The following is a 7,659-nucleotide window of genomic DNA, read 5'->3' as shown; positions in this document are numbered from 1 at the left end:
CATCGCTCAACTGCATCAAAATCTATTTCAGTACAGCTGGGGAATTAGCCTGTTAAATTGTATAATGAAAACATTATGAGTCATGTCAAATGAAAGGACTGAAAAGGCCACATGCAGAAGAACCACGTGGTGAGATACAGAAACACAGGCACTTTGGCAAAATGCTAGAATTCTCAAGTTTGAGATAGTGATAAGTGATCTGATTGTTGATCTAAGGCTGCTTCATGTACAGAGAGGATTTTTGTTTGTTATAAACATTTAACCATAGACCTGCTTCAGCCTACGGTAACCGTTTTGTCATGTATCCAAGCGGTTGAACAGAAATTACGTATTTTTTCATTTAGGTAAAAGTGATAGTCAAAGCTTGAAGTTTAGGGACAGAAAAATAATAAAAATATTTCTGCAAAATTTTTAAGAGGTATTTGAAAAGATTTTCTGCCCCATAAGCACTTTCAAAGCTAAGCTTCCCAGTAACAGTTGAAAATAAAGCTAGATCCTTGTGTTAGAATATTTAGAAATAAATGTATTGATTTTATTTTAAAGCTACATTTTTATTTTCATTCTATGATTCCAAGTGTAATTAATTTAATTTAAACCTGATACTGACTTCTAAAAACAGAGCTTTCTTTTAATATAAAGACAGTTTTTTCAGAGTAACTTGTTTTCATTAGTATAAACGTCCATGTATTCCCTTTTCCCCATTTTCTGTTTTCAATATGTTTTAGAAACGTCTCCATAACTCTGTAAGTTGAATTAAAAAAAAAAAAAAAAAGAGAAGAAATACCGCTACTGCTATGATGTAAACATTTTCAATATTTTTCACGCACTACATCTTTGTGTTTATTTTCCTCTCTTAATGTAACAGTCGGGGAGTACAAATAAACTATTTATGTGTTTCAATCTATTCCACAATATTTCCACTTCCTTCCATAACAGCAATTAGTCAAGTTCCAGAGTTTTTAAAATACTGCATTTGCTAATATATCACAAACTACACTATAAATTGTACTTGTTTTTTATGCCAGCTGCTAAATGATTCATGATCTGGCTTCACCAATATTTGCAGTTCTTCCTAATCCTTTCCTTTGAAGAGGAGCAATGAATAGTCCTTTGCCTGAATCTAGATTTTTACCCTTCTCACCCCCAATACCCTGCCCTTAAATCCTATTCTCTAGTTCATGAATTGTTTGAATTCTACCTTAGAAAATCCATAGTGAATTAGTCACAAAGTATTAATTCTTAGCACACAAAGGGTACTAACAAGGCAACTCTTCTGCAATGCAAGATTTACATTTTCCAACCATTGTTCTAACTGGTGTTCTTCAGTAATTGACTCACTCACCACCCGCTAATCATTTCCAGAACAGGTTTTGTGAACAACAAAGCAAAAAAAAAGGAAGGTTTATTAGAAGCAGCTGGTAAAAATGCAGAAAAAACCTTTTTTTTTTCTGTAGACACTTCAGCCTCCCTCTCATCATGTCTTAGAGCTGTTGCTCTTTCCCACATGTCAGATGATGGCCTTCAGTGTTTTCCAGAGGAAATCCCACCACTGTCTGTATTCTGTCTGCTTCCCATGCAACTCTCTTGGTCTGAGAGATGAGACAAAATGTTTCATAATAGCACCAAGTTAATTTGTGTGCTATTGTACTGAGTACGGCCAAAGGTCACCAAATGTTGTAGGAGATCATTTAAATGGAAAGCATGTGGGGGAGCAGAACTGTACTCAGATGAGGGGACTCATTAATGAACTTTCTGAATCACTGCAGCTCTTTCCCAAAGACAATTATTTTTCTTTCAATGTCATGTAACTTTATCAAGAATATCCTGTTACTTATTAGGAGATCCCATATTCCATTATCTCTGTAAGCCAGACTTCTTGCACACATCAAGGGCTCCCTCCATTTCAACACAAAAGCACCCTGTGTGCCACCTTTCCTTAGGAATCTTTTGGAGTCTGTATCTGCCATTAATTCTGTGTGTACCCTAATTTTGACTATTCAAAATCACAAGTGTTCCCTTTGTCCTTTACCCTTACATACCAAAAGCTATGCCATTTGTGTTTCTTATTTCATTCTAGGAGTCATTTTCCAGCCTTGTTCTACAGAGTGTGAGTACATTTCCATTTTGCCCTTTCTATAAAACCATTTTTTTGATTAGTGGAAAACTATGAAGGTGCTGGAGTCTGTCACTCCCAGTAAACAAGCAGAACAGATTCTACAGGTTTTCCATTTTCCCCTTTTTGGCTTTCTAGTTGTCCACCCAATCAATAGCATTCTGCCTATTGACACTAAAAAATTTTCCTAAAATTGAAGAATTGATCAGATACAGAGAGCTACGTGGCACAGTTATGTCTGTGCTACCTAGACCAAGTGGTTTTTGTATAGTAGAAGCTAGAGAATTCACTGAAGATTTGTATCGCATTATACTGGCTCTCACAAAAATGGATGGGAATGCATATTTCTCATTAAATTGTTAGAAAGAAGCAAATCATATCCATCATCACCTAAGTCTTACTTTCCTGATAGAAATTACTAGTTTTACAGTAGTGAAATTCATATTTGGATTTGTATTGCTTTTGTTTGGTTTTTCAGATATAAATACTGCACTTGATTGATCACTGTATTTTATGTTTTCTCTGAAAGATGAGATCAATGAACTACATTTCGTAGACAGGAAATCAAGGCAGAACTTGGCCCTAAAAAATAACTTTGCTGCTAACTTGCATTTAAAAGAAGATTCTCTTGGCTTTATTTCTGTTTCTATCTATGCTATTGATTCCTTAAGAGTTTCTTCCACTAGTTATGAATTAGAAAGCTTTGAACTTGTATTTTATTTGAGCATTAACCCTAAAGAAGCCCTATGTATCTTCTTAAGATATGAATATTAAATTTCTGGAAATTGGTTTCACATGGATTTGGAGGGCAAAATAAGATTTCCTGCTCCATCCAGAAACAGAAACCATTTATACCATCAGGTGAAGCATAAGGGATGAGGTACTAATTGCTTGGCTTCCTTAACGTCATTGCCTTTTCATTAAATCAATAAAAGTCTGTTTTTAAGGGTTCCTTATGTGCTCTGTGTTACTGCTATTATATATTTTTTTCCTGAAACTCACTAATGATGTGCTGAAAATATGGCTATTTCCACAGAACTTGTCTTCTTTATTCATGAAAAGTAATAGTATAGTCAGTAAAATGCTAAGCTCAGGGGATGACGACTACTGTCACAAGATCAAGGACATTTCTGTGAACTGCTTTTCTGTGAAAAGCCTTGTATTTGTAATGTACAAATTCTGGCAGCTGCTATATAAAAAAAAATGGATTGTGTGGGAAGGGTAGAGAGATAAATACAATGTGAGCTTTTTTTTACAAAGAGGTTGCTATACATAAATTATTAGACATTCTATTAATTTGGGGGGTGGGAGGTGACCTAGGAATTTAGGTATTACTTTAATCAATTAAATTGAAGAGAGAATTTTTTGTCAACCCAAAATCTGGTATGAAAATTTCTAGTTCTACAGACCACATTTTATCCTTAGTTATATTCTGTCTCTAAAGGTTGCAAAGGTAAAATATATCCTGATTTATATTCCTATATGAGCAAAGAAGGCATTGGAATATAACTGGCTTGAAGCAGCTAGTGGACCCCTGAATTGTCTAACTCATATATTTTTAAATTTTCCTTCCTTTGCTTTCTGAAGACAAAGAAGTATCACTGCCCAGAGGTATCATGGCATGCTTCCCATTTTCATCTGAAAAAAAACTTCACTTTTACAAAACTTCCCCATTTTGCTAGGAAAACTACTTCGATAAGACATGTCACAACTGCTTTGTATTCTTAGCAATCCCATGTGAAGAAATGCTAACAAAATGATAAGACGAGACTAATTTAAAGATACACTGAGGGATTTTCACTGGAACCAGCAAGACTGGAAGCCTGCAGCATCTTTGGAAACGGGCCCTTGGCCTTTCCATGTTAACAAATGCAACCAGTGTTCCACAGCTACCTTATTTGTTCAAAGAACCTGAATCATCAATGCTCAGGGTTTAGTAAGAACACAGCAATCACATACAAGACTGCCCCCATGTACTTTCCTAGTCACTGATTACTTTCAGGTCAGGCAATTCCTTTGCTTTTTCTGTTTAGTAACCCTCAATAGATTTTCTTTACAATACTAGTCCAGGCCCCACTTGAACTAATGTCAAGTTTTTGCATTGACAACATACTGTAGTGAGAAGATTCATGGAAAGCTTAGCTGCTGTCTGAAGAATTTTGCTTGTTTTGAACTTGGCTCCTCCTGGCCTTGGCTCTTTTGTTAGAGGTCCTGCTGAATTTATGCCACCAGTGATTTTGCAGCCTCTGCCATAACTCTTACTAAACTGCCTTTTATTTCCAGACTGAAAAATCCTACCTTATTCAGTTGTTCCTTGTAAATAAGCTGTTTCATGCTTTGGTCATCCTTGTTACCCTTCTCTGAATCTTTTCTAGTTCCAATACATCTTTTCTGAGATAAGGGGATCAGAACAATCCCCCTGTTTTATTTCATATTGCTTTCAAATAATTTCTAACATTCGATTTTCTTTTTTCATCTCTGTAGAGCATTAAGCTGAAGTTTTGCACAGATGTTTCATAAACTAAGGTCCGGCTCCTGCATAGGTATGATCAGCCTACTATTTTATATGTGAAGCTAGGATTGTTTTTCCCCAAGTCCATCACTTTACGCTTGTCTGTCTTGAAGGTCATCTGTCATTTCAACTGCTATGTGATTTGGTCTTATAGGGTGCAGTGTTGTCCAGGAAGTTTTATCATTAGATCATCTGAAAAATCAGATTGGTACACATTTCTAAGTTACGTTGAAAACATAGATCAGTCTTGGGTTTGTAGTTATCTTTTGTTTTTAAAAAGTGAAGTGTCATTATAAGATGAAAAAGTGAATGACAAGACATTTATCTTAAGAAAATTGGAAATTCCTTCATATTAAGTTTGGTACAAGAAGCAAACATCCCACTGATGATTTATCTCTGTGCTTCCAACTCAAAAAATTTACTCTTTTCAATGAGTAAGCAATTTACTCTTTTCAAAACACTGCACTGAAGTTAATTTTTTTCCATTCAAATTGGCCATAAGTCCATATCTTTGGTTTTCCATGTGGCAAAAAAATACCCCACAGAGTAGTTTTAGGTAGAATCCACACTGCGTACAGGCATTTAATCCCAGTTCCACTACATACCTTAAGTTGCAAACAAGAGTATGAATGTCCACTTCATGGACAGTAGAACATAGAAGCTATCTAGCAGGATGTGGCTCTCTAAGGTTTTTGAAGTTGTTGGACTTGAGGAATAATGAAATTCAATGTTAGTAAAAGAAAATATAGGAAATATTTTCCACTGGGAGGAAAGAGAGAGGGGAGGAAGGAAATGCTGTAAGGGGTGTGGACCAATATACTTTTGTTGTGATAAGAGTGTGGCTCAGCTGTTCTTAGTGTAGTTCATAAAAGCTCTGGCAGTATGAAATGTATGCATTCTACTTCACCACTCACAAATAAGAAATGCAAGAAGGAAAAAAAAAGTGTAAGGATCTGAATTACCAAGGCATCACTGAAGTTCACAAAATCTGAATGAGGAACTGTATGAATAACCACACAAGCTAGATGGAATACTGTACGCTCCTGAATTAAACATAATGAACTACCCCTATGTCTGAACAATCCCTCCAGACTCCAGAAGAAAGGTAGTGAAGGAAAAGGTTTGGATTTGATCAGGACATATCTGTAGCTGAAAATAGATTTCAAAGGAAAAAGAGTAGAATGACTTTAAAGGACGACCCCAAGCCTTGAAAAGGTGTCAGAGATAGCATCCTTCTTTTTTAATATTTTCTAATCTTTCCATTATACTTTTTTCATACATATCTTTCTCTCCTGGGGTGTGACATCCTCCAGGTTTTATGATCTGATCCACTTTATGGCTGTTTATTCCTAACATAAATCCTGCAGAAATAATTTCACAATTTTCCTTCCAGTTGTAGTTTTAGTAACATTTATAATTATCTGTCCATAATGCTGTATTTTTTCAACAATATCAATTTAAATGTGCTGAGTTATCTTTCCACTGTAATTTCTCTACTGCTACTTCTATTACAGTAATTTCATGGACTAGAGCCTTGTAGAGATATAATGTGGAATCTATATAAAATTTATTACGTGTTCCTATCAAGCCATAGGCTACATTGTATATTGATAAATGTACATTTTACATGTATCCTGATAGCTTTATTTCTGCTATTATTATTCAAGTTATATAAACTTCCCTATACTGCACACAAATTCTATTTCCATAGAATGAATTCTCAATTATTTCACTAGTTATGTGCCTCGTATTTTTCCTCTGGCAAAGCTGACATAAATGGAACCATAACAACTTGTAGAAGTTGAAGCCTTTTCTTATTCTTGCTATTCGGTTAATATGCTGTCCATTCTCAGACAGCTCACTGTAAAAATTTTTATAGCAACTCTTAGTAGAAGACTTTCTCATTTAGATCATTGTGACCAAAAAAAAACCCCACAAAACCCAAACAGTTCAGCAATTACAGCAAAGGGAAATACTTTTTGTGTCCACACACGATATTGCCAAAATTAAATAGTGTTGCTTATCAGTGTTTTTTTAACATTCAGCCAAAGGATAAAAGAACTGAACATTCTTTTATTCTCCATCCAAACAGTACTACTATTCAAAGGAATCATTTCTCCCCTTCAGCTTTGTAGCCTGTTTAGAAAAATATACCAGCATTTTATCCAATTTTGTCTAACACTGCTTTTTCACTTCTGATAAATTTGTAACTTATTTTTGTGACCTACACTCATGTAACTTCTTGAAATCATGAACTAATTAAATCTTGAAATCATCAATTTTAAACTGTCAATTCATGTATTGTAGGCATCTGACAATTAGACACAGTTAAATTAAAAAATAATGCTCTAAGAGGCCCTTAGAGATCATAATTTCCAACTCGCTGTTTCAAGACTATACCTACATTAATTCAAGCAGATGCTTGTCTAATCTTTTCCTAAAAGATTCCCAATGGCCATGTAATTGGGAATATAGGCCAAAAATCACTCTTGCCTTTAGTACTGTGTCAGTCTATAAATTCTATAGTATTGAAAAATCAGGGACCATCAAGAAAAAGCTTCATTTTCTTTATGAAGATGATACTTATATTGTTATGTTGCTTCCCAGCTCTATCAGAAAAGGATAGACCTGTAAGTTAAGTTTAGAAAAAGTATATAATCAATAGTTGCAACTGAACTTCTATAGTAAAAAACATGAAGATGGAACCAAGTTAATACTGAAGTAGCTTGATCTGAAAGAAATTAATTAATGTCCTAATCTAAAACTCTTTTAAAGTCAATGGAGAAACTGTTGAAAGTTGAAATGCTATCAAGCATTGGCATGTATGGAAATTTAATTCATTTGTTAGAGTAATTCTATATTTAGATGTAAGCACCCAAAAGATATGGTTGTAAAGGCCTAATTACAAATACACATACAATCAAAAATGTTCCAAAACCATAAGCAGTAGAAGCACACAGGTAAGTGTAAACTCAGCAATCCAGGAACAAAAGGAAAAGACAAGACAAAGTGCTGCCAATCAACTTCTTTTTAC

The sequence above is a fragment of the Nyctibius grandis genome, chromosome Z (assembly GCF_013368605.1).
Source record: "Nyctibius grandis isolate bNycGra1 chromosome Z, bNycGra1.pri, whole genome shotgun sequence".
NCBI classification, from domain to species: domain Eukaryota; kingdom Metazoa; phylum Chordata; class Aves; order Nyctibiiformes; family Nyctibiidae; genus Nyctibius; species Nyctibius grandis.
The sequence above is the reverse complement of the archived record's forward strand: the minus strand, read 5'-3'. Positions refer to the sequence as shown.